At 45.6% G+C, this 15,067-nt stretch overlaps 1 protein-coding gene across 10 annotated transcripts in view; it reads left to right on the forward strand.

The window, feature by feature from the left end:
- The window catches only part of EXTL3 (exostosin like glycosyltransferase 3), a 158,124-nt gene that overhangs the window by 104,191 nt on the left and 38,866 nt on the right, over nt 1-15,067 (forward strand). The gene's annotated exons all lie outside the window — the stretch shown is intronic.

The raw sequence follows: 15,067 nt of genomic DNA on the forward strand, positions 1-15,067 counted from the left end.
AAATGGGAAGGACTATTTTTAGGTGGCTGTAAGTAAACGGACATCAGGCACCGCAGAAAGGGAACTGGGTTATTTTTGGAAACCCATCAGCAGCCTTTCTGGCAGGTCCTGCTGCAAGTTTTGTCTTCAGTTGGGCTGACTCAGGTTGTGGTATCAGTTCCCAAGGTTGTGAACCTGGTTTCTTGGGTGTGATTTGCAGTCCAAATCGGGAATTAGCAGCTGCTGGAGATTGTCTTGATGGCATCAGTTTATGGGAGTTAATTCCCCCTAAACCAGCTTGGCTTGGAGTGATGCAGGGTGATGATTGAGCTGGACATTTTGGGGCAGAAGATGAGGTCAGCTTAGGGGCAATATGTGAAATCCGCCTCGAGTGGAGACATGCCTGTGGAGATGGCCTCGCAGTTCAAGCCCTGGACAAATGTGCAGAAGACTTGTTATCTGTTAGTGGCAGGTTTTGGTGTGCTCTTGGGCAATTCACTTGCGTTTATTATGCTTCAGTGAATTGCAGAAGGATGACGTTTTCTTGATTTTGCATAGTCTTTTTCATAAGCATTTTGGGACAGCTTCGATCTCTCGCTGAATTTGCCTGCGGAGCTTGCCTGTGCTGCACAGAGCCATTAGGCACTCCAGGTACTCGGCTTTGAATGTGTGAGTTGGAGTCCGTGGGGGCAGTGACTAAACCTATGCCATTGCTGGTTGGAGAGCTTGAAAAGCCCAAGCAGAAAACCTTGTGTATGTGATTTAGTTGCACATTATCTTCTCTCTCTCAGCAAAGACCCAAGTCTAATTTCAAAGGTCAGAACATGCTCTCACCTGGGTGTTCCAGGCCTTTTATAGAGCAGTTGAAGGCCATTACCTAAAATTAGCTTGCTGCTTGGGGAAAGCTGATATTAGCTCCGTATTAGGACTCTTTCCAAAGCTCTTGATGATCATTTAGTTGATGGGCTCCTATTGAGACTTGTGGGTACAACGTGGAAAATGGAAGACAGATAGCACCTGATATTGCATCCTGACTGAGAATAAGAATTGGGTGGGCTTTTTGGCACAACCCCTCCTCTTCTTGGGTGGTTTCTGCTGGTGTGTTATTTGGTTTGCTTTGGTTTTTGTTTTTAAGGATCTCTAGTGAAGCTTTCCTAGGCCTGCCAGTGGACTGTCTTTACAATTGGACTCATTTTTGTTTTCCTCAAACTTCCTGATGATCCAGACATGCTGGGGAGCACTGGGAAGGGGAACACGTGATTCTGAAGCAGGCTTAAATTGTAAAGCACAGTCAGATCTGCTAAGCAACAGCATTGACACGTTTAAATAAATCTGCTGTTGAGTAATATAGAGTGACATATTGAGAGCAATTAAAAAAAAAAAAAAAAAGAAACTCAGCACAAATTTGGGAAATGACTGAACGGAAACAGAACATAGATGTTACAGAGGACGTTGGATAAAAGAGAGGGAGGGCCGCTCCACTGTAGGGCTGTACCAGAGAACCAGGATGTCCATCAGGAAGGATGAGACAATAGCAGAAGTGCAAATTTATGCTGAAATTGTCTCTTGGCAGTAGGATCCTTGTAATTCTATTTCTCTGCCAACACCAGTGGTTGCAAAGATTGAAAAAATAAACGCTGTCTAGCTCCATGAGGAGGACGTGGTGGGACATCAGGGAGCTTAGAGAAGGTAAGGTGGGAGCTTTTGTTCTGGTGGCTTTCTTACTGTTGTTCCTCTGTGTCCGTAGTGAGTTGGGTGAGAGTCCTGTTGTACCCATCACTGTAGAGGTGCTTAACACTGTAGAAGAGGGGACAGACTGAGTTAGGAGGGTTTGTATTTGAAGCTGGTGAAAGGAAATCACTTGCGGAGCTCAGCTGTGGAACTCGCTGCTGCAAGAAGCTATGAAACCAAATGCTTGATGTGGTTTTCCTTTTCTTTTTTTTCCTTCTTTTTTCTTTTTTAGCAGTTCAGACTTTGTACAGATGAGAATGTACATGATTGATTGCTTCAAAAAAGTATTTTGGTGGACAGCTTCTGTTCTTAAAGGGCTCATGCAACTCCTATTTGCTAGTGGTTAGGGGAAAATTGTTTCGAATAAGCTGTTCTGTGACTATGATTTATGAGTATTTTGCACCAAAGCAGCTGGAAATGAGCACTCAGGAATGAGGGATTGAAGTGGATGGATCATTGGTTTGATCTAATATAGCCATCCTCGTGGTTTTTTATTATTTTTATTGGATTCTATACAGTGGTCAAATTGAGTTGTGAATTTTGTGGCTATCTTAATGACTTGGTTCCAAGCCAATGCCTTCATGTCTGTCTGCATGGCACGTTTGCAGTGGAGTTGGTGGCTGTGTCGCTGAGCCCTTCAAAGCGTGTGTTCACCGGCAGCTTTCCCAGGCTCTGGGAATGTCTCCCCTTTTCTTGGCTGGGCATCAGGTGTTTACTCTGGACACGAGCAGCTTTTGTCCAGTGGATGGCAATAGTTAACTCGCGTGCTAGCCAACCTATTACGCTGTTAAGCATAAAAGGGAGATAGCTGTGCTGTCCCTTGCAATATTTTTGTGCGATCTAAGCCATTTATGGCTCAAGCCGCTGGCATGAGAGTGAAGGAGATGGCACAGCATGAGAGATGCTAGGCCTTACTCTTCTGTCCACAATAACTGATGCAAATGGCCACAAGAGACATTTGTGGCTTCCTTGTCCATTAGGACCTCTTGGCATCTATTCTGCAAATGGTCCCTGAACCTGGCGTGAGTTGGAAATAGTCTGATCTTTGGGATGATGGCTGGGAGACAGCAGCTTGTGTTGGAAGCGATTGCTTTATCTGCACGAGTGTTGTGCTGGCAGTGTGTCCTACTGCCCGTTTCTGAGCTGCTCCAAGGACATTTGGCCCCACTTACCCAGCAAAAATAGCTGTTGTGCGTTGGGGATTTCTGCCTGGAGTATTTTTAAGCCCGGTATGTCCTCGCCAAACTAGCCTCAGCCTTCCCAAATGTACCTCCTCTTCTAACATTTGGATTCTCTTCACCTTCTGTTGTGAACTGGCAGGTGGAACTGCGCATGGTGAGGATTACTTGGGCAATCTCCGAAGTCCAGAACACATCCGCAATATCCGTGGCACACAGTTTCTCTGGGAACTTTTCCTCTGGGCCATTAAAGCACGTTAGCGATGTTAACTGTTTGAAGCCCTGTCAGCTATGAGTAAGATCCGACCTGCACATCCTGCTGCCAGTCCAGGGAAGCTGTTAAGCCATCAACTTTGCAAAAACTTGGCTGGTTTAAGCTGCTCAGTGCTAGCACCAGTCTCACCACTCGTTGCCATGGATGAATAGCTAAAGCATTTAGACATTATATGATTACATCAGACAGATTGTCTCAAAGCCACAAGGTATTTAGCTGGCTTGCGTGTTCAATACCAGTTAATAAGGACTTCTTTAAAAAGACACTATTGCTTAGCATTAGACGCTCTTTAATGTTGTCAGAGTGTTCTAATAAAATGGGACTTTGGCATCTGGTCTTATCTGTTAGTCTTCCAATAACAGTTGAACCTATCAGCTGTTTTCACTCAAATTAGAGGGATAGAGCTCACCAAAGCATTGACTCCCTATAAGTGTCTTGAAAATAGGAAATGGAGGCTCTTTATGGGGTACTGGAGAACCCCATAGAAGATTGAAGGCATCAAACAGTAAGAATTCAGGCTTCATTTGTGCTGCTGTTCCCAGAAGTACTTGTTGGGGCTACATTGAAACAACAATTATATTTTTTTCTAAGTACAGTGCTGAGCATTGCAGGGGCCGTTACAAGTGCCTGACTAAATTAATAATCATTCCAGCTGTTTGTCTAGCTAGCTAACAGGACACCATTAGGTTTGGGAGAGCAGTTGGGAAGTGCCTTTGGACCAGGCTGTATGCTTGACAGATTTTTGGTTTCAAGGACAGAGGATTTAAAAAACCAAAAACAAAAAACAAAAACAACAAAAAAACCCCACAACTCACACAAGGAGTCATGCTTTGGTGCCTTGGCCTGGAAGGCAGCGTCGAAGCTAAAAGATCTATTAGTGGGTTTCAATTTACTCAGGCTGAATCCTTCCCTGAGGATTGCTCATGTTCTCTGGAATTACAGGGTTTGGCATGATAATGTTTTTCTCCTTTATTTCTCCCTTTTGCACTTTCTTGGTGCGAGCAGGCAAAGCAGCAGCAAAGCTCTCGTAGAGGCTGGAGAGGTGTGAGAGCGCTCAAGGGCTTGCGTGGGAGTGCAGCTCTGTTAGACCAGGAGATGTGCAGGCACAGAGATCAGCGATGCTTGCAGGCTTTGGAAATAATAAATGTCAATAGAGGAAACCTGTGCTGGGTGTCTGCCCTCAAACCGCTGGTCATTACCTGACTTGCTGCAAAGGAGGAGGATGAAGGTGGGTCACAAGGAAGCATGAAAAAGGACATGGATGAACTACACTGATGGGCTGACAGCGCTCATCTGTGGAAGGTGCAGAAGGCACAGTGAGGCAGTGGGGTTGTGGGAGAGGCAGGACAGGAGACACCCAAATGGGGTAAAGTAGGATTCTGGCAGCGGAGGAAAGGTGGTGAGAGAGGGGCAAAGAAAATGATCTCGGCAGCTGCATTTTGCGCGGCTACTCCTGTATCCTGCAGCTGTTCATTAGAAATTCTGTTTATGCCACAGGGAGTTTTGGAGTCTCTGAAGCTGACACAGTTTTAATAGACAAAGACATTTTGAGTGCAGCACATCTGCTCCAGGATGCTAAGGAACAGGCTCCATGTGGCAGTGCCATTGGTTGAAGCATTTCATTGTGCTTTTTTTATTTTAAGACCTCCTCTCTTTTATCCTAAAAAGTAATTTTTGAGGTCAAAAGAAGTGCTGTGTTTGCTCCTTAAGTTTGCAGTCCTTAAACAGTCCTGCCGTACTCTTCCTAATATCCCTGACTTCCCAGCCCTGAGAGTTGGCAGAATCACCTTTTACTTTGAAGGATCCTAAAGTGCTTCACAAAAGTGGCCATCGCGGAGGTGTGAAGCAGCGGTTTGGTAAGGAATACACTGTATAACACGAGAGTGCAAAAAAATGTCAGTGTGAGTATGGGATCCCACTTGTGCTTCCCGGAGTATGGTGGGTTGCTGCTGCCTCCTGAGCCCCAGGTATGAGCTGGGAACTGGAAGAGTCCAAATAAAATAAAATAACATGTAAATTATGTATATGACAAGAATTTTGTAAAACTAGGGAGTTTTGGTGGGGTTTTCTCCTGTTAAGTTTCAGATACTAAGAAGTGCTAAAAGGGAGCCAGTTGGTTTGGGCTGCATCTCATCCGAGCTGCAGCAGTGAAGCTGTGTGGGAGGGAGCAGTCCCACTGGGACCCTCAGCACAGGCACAAGCTTGGGGCTGGAGGGGTGCTGCTCCAGAGCAGAGGTCTCCTTTGGTTGCCTGATGGCTAATATAATGCTGCATTATTAAAAATTTGGTGAGTGGGTATATTTAATTGATCAATTTATTTCTAGGCAGACTCAATCTAACCCTTAGCTTAACTTTTATAACTGTGGCTTTCCAAAACCCATCTAATCTTGCTCAGTGATTGAATCTACCTTGTGAAGGTGAAAAGTTAATTCCTTCCTTCACCTCCAGCTTTGGCCAAGTTCCTTTGATCCCTCTTTCCCTCACCTCTCTCTTAGGCCTTCATTAAACAGAACAGTGTAGCTTTGCCCTTCCTAACTGGTCTATTATTACTACATCTGTCCCCCAGTGTTTTCTGCATGGTTTTCTACCTACCCGTTATGATAGGAGCACTCTCTCTGCTGGACACACATGCTGAGTGGAGTTTGCTGTCTCCCATCCTGCCTCTTCCAGGGACTGAGTGTTGTTAGTCGTCTCCAGCCACGCAGCTTGAAACTAGGTTTGTTGTTTATGTTTCTTTATGATATCTTGCAAGCAAAGCACTGGGCATCAGTGACAAAACAGCACACAGCATGTGTCAAATTATCCAGCATTTCAAATCCAAGCAGCAACTTTCCTTTGTAGAAATTTAATTATCATGCATTCTGCTAGTGCTTATCTTCTATCATACACTCTTCTGCTGGTTAATAACTTCGTTAAGCACACCCACAAGCTTCAGGCACCGTGTTTCATTCTCTCTGTGTGTTTTGAAGTGCTGTATTTGGCTGCTTCCACATCTGCGCATCCTAACTTGTATAGTGCAAGTGTCCTGCATGGATGCATTAGCTAGACTGCAAACATCTGGTTTGTTAGGCCAGCTTAAGTCACCTAGTCAGGTTCCTCTTTGCTTTGCACGACTACGGTAATTAGCTTTTATTTCTTTATATCAGCTTTCATAACATTGCTTTAGCTGGCAGAGATCTTACCTGAAAGGTCTGTACCAGTGGTGCCTCTTGGTTTTAGGTGGGGATGTTATCTGGCACAGTGCTGATGCCAGCAGCATTTTTACAGCAAGGATGCTACATGCTGTATTGTTCTCTGCCAGCATGTGGGTACCTTGCACAGGAGGGAGATCTGTAGATACACTTCATGGTGCTTTCTGCGTGTTTTAAGGATAGGCTATGCTCTGGGGAGCTCACAGGTTGAACAGATGGGGAGAAGAATGGCCAGGCATGCATGTTCACCGTGACTCAGTTCACCACTAAGGCGGGCCTTTAGAAAAAGCTTGCTGAGGTGCAGTGCCGAGTTGATGAGTGAAAGATGCTCCTGGGGGGTCCAAAAAAGAAACAGGAGGAAAACACTGTGTGATACAATCCAGAAGGACCAGTAAAGCTGGGGGCATTTGTGCAGTGGGGGAGGAAGAAGCAGGACAATTATCAACTTTTCTCAGAAGGCTAGAAAAAGGGCAGAATATCCTTAGATTTATTTTTTTTCCCCACTGCTGACCTTAAGCTTAATCATCCTTCTGCACCAAGACAGGGTGAGAACAGCCTGCTCTCCAGCCTATCCTGGTCTGGGCTTGATTTTTGTTGGAGGTGTAATTTCTCCAGAAGCAGTTATTATGATTCAGTCTCTCTGTGCAGAGTGAGTTTGCACTCTTGTACGTGGCCAGATCTACATGAGTATACGCATTCCAAAGCCTACCCATGCACAAGTGCTACCAGCTACCCGTGTAACGGTGGTGGGGCTAGGATGCTGTTACAGTTAAAGAGGGACAGCTTTTACACAAGCCCAGCAGAGGTGGTGGCATGATGGGATGTGGCATGGTGACATCTTTCTCCTAAAACTTACGCAGATGGTGAAGATGCATATTAGTTAAGCCACTGGGTTCCTGCTGTGTTGCATGCCTGTGAGTGCAGCAGAAAGGCATTTAATGTTCCTCACTTAATTGGAACTGTGTGACTCAGGTGTCTGGTAATGAGAGAGGGGTTTTTACCCATAGGACCCCATTTGAAGCTAGTCCAAATTAATAGCATCCTGGCAATAGTATGTTTGTGTTTCTGAATTTCTAGCTTGCTTTGTAATGAACTGTGTTGGATAAGAATCCACCTGCTATATAAATACGGGCGATTATGGCATGTCAGGTAATTTAGTTACTTGGCATGATCGATCAAGCTGTCTGAAACAGAGCGGCCTCCACTTACGTGGTGATGAAGCGTTCTCCAAAAAGTGCAGAAGGCCGCCAGTTTGCTAATGAGACTGCGTGCGGCTGCCCGCCCCGCACATCAAAGGCTTTTCTGAGAGGAGGGGAAAAGCTGGTGTTAGATGCACAGCAGCACAGATACAAATGGGAAGACAGGGAGCGGGTGAAAGAGCTATTACAGGAGGGGGCGGTACATTTGGAGTTGGTTAGCCTGGTTAATTTGGCTGAGTAGCACTGACGAATTTAATGTCACTGCACCTTGCTGGGATGTAGCAGCTGCGGTTCCCTGGTTTCTGTAGGCTTTCCGTAGATGTAAACTACCCGGCATGCCTGGGTTGCAAGGACTTACTGCTGACCTGCCCCCTTGCCTGGTGAAGTCCACGAGAAGCCACCTGTATGATTTCATGCTTGTTAGAGGCCCCTCGATGGAGATACTCAGTCTCCAGAAGTGCCTTGTTCGCTGCGTGCAGGAAATGGGCACGCTTTCCAGAAAACCCACAGAGACAGGTTATTTTCCATAGTGACCCACCCTGCTAAGTGAGATGCTGTTAAAAGTTGTGTGCGTTTCTGTGCTGTTCAGGTAATATTTCCTTTTTCTTATAACTTATCCAGGACAAACAAAATTTTAAATTTGTGCTTAGTTATGACCTGAAGCACCTATCAGAGAGCAGGAGCCTGAATTCTGCCACGTGGTCATTTGCTGCTGAGGAAGTGGTGATGATGGTGTTTTAGGGAGGTGAGAGAGGTTTGTATTTTTGCCTTGGAGAAAATAATGTGCCTGAGCCATCTAGGGCTGAAAACCACAAAGAATACCAAGGATTTGAGCTGTTTCACAAAGTCAGCATTTGGAAAGCCAGCCCTCTCCTCCATCTGGAGTTGACCTCTGCATGCTTCTCCCATATGACGCAAAGCACCTGGCTCTTGACTGTGGTTTTACCTCAGACAGTTCTTGTTCATTAATTGCTTCAAGGTAAAAGCAAAAAGAGCTTTCTCCTCCTCCCACACCTAATTTATCCCTTTTAGCAGTGAACAAAAGATCAGCCACGCGCCTGCTCCTCCAGTAGCTTGTGCCACTGCACATGATAGAGCAAAGTACCTGCTTCCTTGGCTTGCTTCCTGCATCCCAAAAAATCTTCAGTGCTCTGTAAATGGGAACGTGGTGAGCAGTACAACATCAGCCGCTGTGTGGTTGTACAGATTTACTGGCTTTCTTGTAAAGCTCTGCCGTGCGGTCCCTTGCTCTGAGATTTGGAGGGGGTGAACTTTTTGCACCCAGGGTGCTCTGCCATTCAGTACTGCAGAACATGAAAGGATTTGCTCATAAGCTGGATATTTCTTTGTGCAGAAAAGTGCTTGTGTGCAGCCTGGAAGAATAAATAAAACAATATGGCTGGTTTATTACCAGAAAACAACACTAAATAATAAATTTAAGAACTAAAAGCTCTATATGTAAAGTAGATTTTGCAGTGCATTATGCAAAAAGCAAGAAGGCACCAGAGAAGGAAACTGCTGGAAAAAGGTAGGCTGGGAAGACGGACGATCTTGTGGACAGGACAATTAGATGTGGAGTGAGTCCCAAGCTGGTGCAGCTTCTAGGGTGACCTTGGGCAAGTTGTTTCTCCATATCTCCATTACCTGCTCTCTGAAAACTGGATGCGGTTTTACTGTCTCAAGGATTTCATCAGAATAACTGAATGTTCATGAACCACTTGGTTAACCTCAGCTGAGCAGCATGACAGACCTTCAGTGGCTGCCTTTTGCAGAGGGCAAGGCAGGCAGAAACCTGGAAGCACTTGGGGGCGAGATTTCGGTAGCTTCTGCTTGCCACAATACTGAGTGTCTCCTGGAGCATGCTCCTGTCCCTGTGCCCCAGATGGGGAACAAAAAGCTGTAAGCCAGACTGTCAGTTCTTCACTTCTCTACCTTGAAGGAGCTGTAAAGAGGGAGAATGAGGCATGGAGGTTGTGTGATTTCCCCTGGGTGCTGGAGAGAGGCAGTGTTAGAGGGGAGGCAGACCCAGGACATCTTGACTCCAGGTTTCTGCTTACATTTCTGAATTATTGCCACCCGAGAGCCCAGACGCAGAATCATACAATCATTTAGGTTGGAAGGGACCTCTGGAGGTCTCTGAACTTGGGCACTGTCCAGCTGAGTCTCGAATATCTTTTGGCCTCCTGTCACAAGGGCCAGCTTTGGCTAAGCAGGTAGTGGCGAGAGCTGCAGTTTGATGGCACTCCCCACCTCCATGTGCTTTTTTATTCTACCACTGTGGGAGCCCTGGAAGGTCTGGTTGCTGCCACCGCAGATGGATTTGGGGTTGCAGGTAGTCAGCAGGAGGAGCACCCACTCCCAACCCTTCCAGTCGTCTCCTTCCTGCTCTCAGCCCAGATGTCCAGTGCACTTCTCCCAGTTCTCCCTCCCTTCTTTTCCTTTTCCTTTCTGTGATGATGAGGCAACTCAACTTTCATCCTTGGGGGAGTACCACTCCATTTTACCTCCACACCTGGGATGGTTAGTTCTACAATCTCTTTTGGGTATCAATTTCCCTGTTTACCTGTCATAAGCTCTCAAAAGCACCAGCAGAAGTACAAACAGATGTGCATCTTGGGGTCTCGCCTGTTGGGGTTTATCAGCTGATGATGTTTCTTCTGGGTTTTCTTGCCATGAAACTTCAGAAGGGGGGGTTGCTTCTGAGAAAGGTCTGATCCTGAACTTCCCTGCTGGGGCTCTGCAACCAACAGCAAAGAGTTCATGTTTCTGGCAGCTGCAGCAGACTTAGCTATCTATTTCATGCCCGGAGAGCCTGCAGGTCCTGGCACTGAACATCTCCAGGGTGGGAGCATGGGTTGAGGGCTGGTGCCCTGGGGTGTTGCATGCTGGAGTGCTCTTGATGAGAGATGTTGTGGTTGCAAGAGTTGAGCGCCCTTCGCCCCCAAGAACATGGGGTGGAAAGCAGCTCTCAAAGGATTTGTCCTCAAGTGCTACTTCTAAACCACCCCAAATACCTCTCTGATCCCTCTCTGCTCTCACAGTTAAGGTTGGTAGAGGGTCTGCAGAGGAAAGAAAGTCAGAAAGGTTCTTGTAAGGTCCTGCATTTTCTGTTTGGTTGCATTTCTTCTCCCTAGCTCTATTCCCCATCCAGATGAGCTGTTGGGGCAATTTGGACATGCATTGAGTCTTTTCCTTCTCTCTCCGCCCCCCAAGGATTTCTGACTTGCAGGAGATGCATTTGTGAACACTGTAAGATGAAATGATGCTGTACCGGGAGCACTGGTCCTATCAGGGCAGGAGGACGCCTGGCTGGAGAGAAGGTAGCAAGCATGGTGCAAAGCTAGTGTCCATATTGTCTGCAACCTGTTTCCAACAGAGCACACAAGCAGCACAGGGAAAGAGTAGAAGAACAGGGTGAACGTACATGATACTTCCCCTAATATCAGTCAGCCACTGCCTTCTTCAGTATGTGTGGTTTTCTGACTTTGCTGGAGCGAGCATATGAAGGAGCTTTCTTGGGGTGTTTCTCCAGGACCGCTTTACCTGACGCATGCCCAGCTGCAGATGGGGAGCATGGCTAGAAGCAGGTTTGACTTTGCATGGAGCTGCAAATGTGGTGAATGTTCCTTGGTTGAGATAAAAGCTTCCTAAAGCCAGGGATGCAGTTTATGCCCTGAATTTACAGATTACAAGACCTTTTACCGGTTGTGCGTGTAGCAGCATTGATCTTAGTCTAGGAGAATTTCTCTGTACCTGTGAGCTCTCAAGATGGTACAAATCCCTCGTGATGATCCCTGAGGCTGTAGCATGTGAAGCATTTCAGAGTGAATTTTCCATCTGCTCTCAAACGTACCTTAAAGCACACACCTAATAGATTTATTCTCCTTGTTCAACTGCTGCTGTTCCCAAAGTGATCGGAGATTTGGGGTGTAATCCTTTCCTTTGAGAGCATTAGGAAGTAGAAAGTTATCATTGCTGAAGGGCTGTTTTGTGTTCGTTTCTCTTCCATTTCACCAGAAACCCTGTTCTAAAGGGAGGGAATATGCTGTATTTTCTTTGTTTAGCAGAATTTTTCTGCTTCTCCTTTTAAAAAAAAAAGTGTTGTGGGGTTTTTTTTTATCTTTGATTTCATTTTTAGTGCTAGTGAAAAAGAGACTTGGCAATAGAAATTGTCTATTCAAGACTGGACAGATAAAACACAGGAGCTGCTATCACTCACTCCTTGACATCCTTTGCCATTCATCAGGATGGAACCAGTGTGACGGAGGTGGGTACGGTGCTTTGTTCTCCACAGAGAGGGCCAGCACAGCAGCAAGTTTGTGGAGGTCATAGAAGTGATAACGCTGCAGACCCCTCAGTTGATGAGGAAAGAGTGTAAGGACAAGTATGGGTGCATACAGACAGTTTGGGAGCTGTAATTTAGTGGATGCAGGATCCCTGTGGATTTTCCTCCTAGAAAGTTCAGTGCGGTCTGTGTTACCATATTGTGCCTAATGATTATTTATTGCTGTGCTAAGCTCTGGTGCACCGTAAGTTTAAAATTTCAAGGCTCTGTTCACAAATATGCTGAGAAAGGAACAATATTTCCCTAATTTTATAGGGGAGATCGACAAAAGGAAGCGTAAGCAGCGAGGAATAGGTGCGCTCAGGTGTTTGCAAAAGGACCTTGGTGACTAACATTTGCAGAGTAATGACTCCATGAGCATCCACAGATCAGACCAGCCTGGCTCTTTCTGCTGGAAATGCAAAATGAGGGAGAACCTCAGGTATTCCCATAACTTCACTGCCATGGGGAGTGCCTACTGTGGAGTTGAGGAAAGCTGGGAACACAGCCTGAGATTTGAACTAAGATGTGACAACGTGCTCAAACAGCAGTTTAGTCTCGCAGCCCTGTGCCGTGGGAGAACGAACTGCAGCATGCAAACCTGTCATGCTCGAGAAGTCAGTCGGATTCGCATTTGGGAAGAGGCTCTGGTAATTAGCGAGCTTCTGATTTCCTGAGAGCTATTCTTGCCTCTTTTTGTGTGTGTGTGTAATTAGGTCTATCAGGCAGCAACATTGTGTTATAATGTCAACAGGAGTTTCTCAGTGTGGGGCTTGATCAGTTTAAAGAACTTAATAGTAATAGGAAGTGAGAGGAATGAGTTGGCTGGAGAGCACAGCAACTAACCTGTTTCTCCTCCTCCCAAACTTCTTTTTGGGAGCTATGGAAATCAGCAGCCTTTTCCCCCAGGGCTGCTTATTGCTCTTAAATACAACACTGAAGTCTTTCTTGGTAAAACCACAGATTGGGTTTTTACTTCGCTTTTTTTTTTTTAAGTCCTAATAACAATGTGTTACAACCTCAGACTCTATTGAGTTGATGAGAAATAAAGTCTTAGTAATGAAGAAGAGTCTGAGAGTGTGGCTAAAGTGCTTGCTTTATCGCAAGCACATATTTCATACTGACAGTCAATACTTTTAACTGATCCCAAGCCACGTGTGTTGCATTTTAAATTCCTCCACAGCCTGCTCTGGTCTTTCCCGTGTGGTCTTTTCCAAACTAGCAGCAGAGTCATTTTGTCAGCTTCAGGTTTCTGAGCGTACGGATTTTTTTAATTCACAGCCCATGTTTTTAAGTCAGGAGGATAAAGTTTGTTCTGTGTCAACTGAGTGGAAGGACCAGAGGAGCCCCTGGAAGGATTAGGTGGCAGAACAGCTGCAGAGGATCATGTGTGGGGCAATGGATTTAGCTTTTCAAGGACCCCAGTTGCCGTTTTAGGGAGTCCAGTTTGCCATTTCATTACTGTTTAGGGTTCATAAATGGGCAAAGCAACTACAAAGGAACAAGATTCAGATGCAGTTTCAGCTGATAAGTTTTGGGACTGCCTTTACTGCCTGTGGGGCTGCAGTTTTCTCTGGCCAGTCTGAAGCAACATGTCCACATGCCTCCTCATTCTTTCTTGGCCACATTTATGATCCCTTGTTTCTGTGTTGTCTCAACACCTTGCAGGGTTTGACCGCACTTATCCCATGGCATCCCCAAACCAAAAAACCCAGCAGAGCTTGTTTTCCCATGTGTGCCTTGAAGTTAAGCTGGTTTTTAGATTTGCTGGCGTTCAAGTGAGCGTGTGCTTTGGCTTTTCCCTCGGGAAAAGGATTAATAAGGCAGCTCTCATCTCCTGGCCAGCTGTTTGCAGAAAACTAGTAGCAATTCTAAGATCTTTGCAGCCCCTATGAGACCAGGTTCAAACAGCAGGGACTGACTGACTGGTGCATGCACATGGGCAGTGACAGCATGAGCTTTATTTCTTGGGGAGAGCTTAAAAAAGGAGGAAAAACAGTTGAAAAATAGACTTTGAAAGCTTTTTTATTACTATTTTTGCCTTCAGTTGCCTGGTTTGTACACTGGTGCATGTTAAAACACTTCTGTGTGTAGCAGTAGTCCCAGAGGCACGATACAAGTGTGCTGCTATTGCCAGGGCTCCCTGTGCCTGACTGACAGTGCCGTGCAGAAGCGCTGGGGATTTACATTCATCACCAGGCTCTCTCCCAGCCCAGGCAAATGCAAGTTGGTGTACAGAGAATAGTATTAAAATGTCCTGCCAGCAGAGCTGAAGCCTCCCCCATCTGCCTGCAGCGACTGTACTGCCAAGATCCAAGAAAGCTGATTTAGTCTTTTGCTGACTTTTTAGCCCTTTTATCCTCCCGGCTTTCTGAGATTTACACCAGTGCTGTTTGCCAGACAACGTTACGAATTTAAAATCTGCCTTAATTTTAAGTGTCTGTACTGCTGTGCAACTCAGTTGCAGGTCAGGCTGGGGGGGATTCCCATTTAATTGTGGGGCCTTAAGCTACCGACAACAAATGGCCTTGTAACGAAATAGGCCTAGGAATTGTCCTGTATCACTCCACTTGTTTCCCCTTTCATTATGATTTTTCCTGGTTAAAATCAAATCTTCCATTTATTTTTTTTTTCTGACACGCGCTTGTGTGCTACACTGAAAAGTATTCCTGACTTCGCTCTGCTCCTTTAAGGTGAACTTCTGTTTTGCTTTGGCCCATTTCCAGATCTCTGTTTCGGCTGAGATTTGCTTCCTCACCTTCTTTCTGCTAATTCTTGATGAGTAGATGAGAGGAGTATTAAATAGATTTAGTGAAAAATGACCGTCACCAGTGTGACTTTCCTCTAATTAAAAATTGAAGCAGAAATGAATAAGCTTCTCTTGAGGCTGTGCAAGAGTTGACGCTAAGCGCAGCACTGTATTCATCAGTGATGTGGGAAGTCCAGTATATGAAAGAATATCCCAGAAACTTAGGTACCTCAGAGGATGCTAATAGAAGGGAAGGGAGAGTTTCTAGTGGCAGTATATTCATGTGGCCCAGATTTAAATCTGTTGGCATAGACCAAAGACTCAGAGCTGAATTTGCTGTGTCCTTGATTTTTATGCTCATGCTAGGTAGGCATTCAGTGCCATATCAAAGTTCTCCAAGCAAAAAGGCTTATCTAAGCAAGCTGATACTGTTTCGGTGGTG

The sequence above is a fragment of the Haliaeetus albicilla genome, chromosome 18 (genome assembly GCF_947461875.1).
Source record: "Haliaeetus albicilla chromosome 18, bHalAlb1.1, whole genome shotgun sequence".
NCBI classification, from domain to species: domain Eukaryota; kingdom Metazoa; phylum Chordata; class Aves; order Accipitriformes; family Accipitridae; genus Haliaeetus; species Haliaeetus albicilla.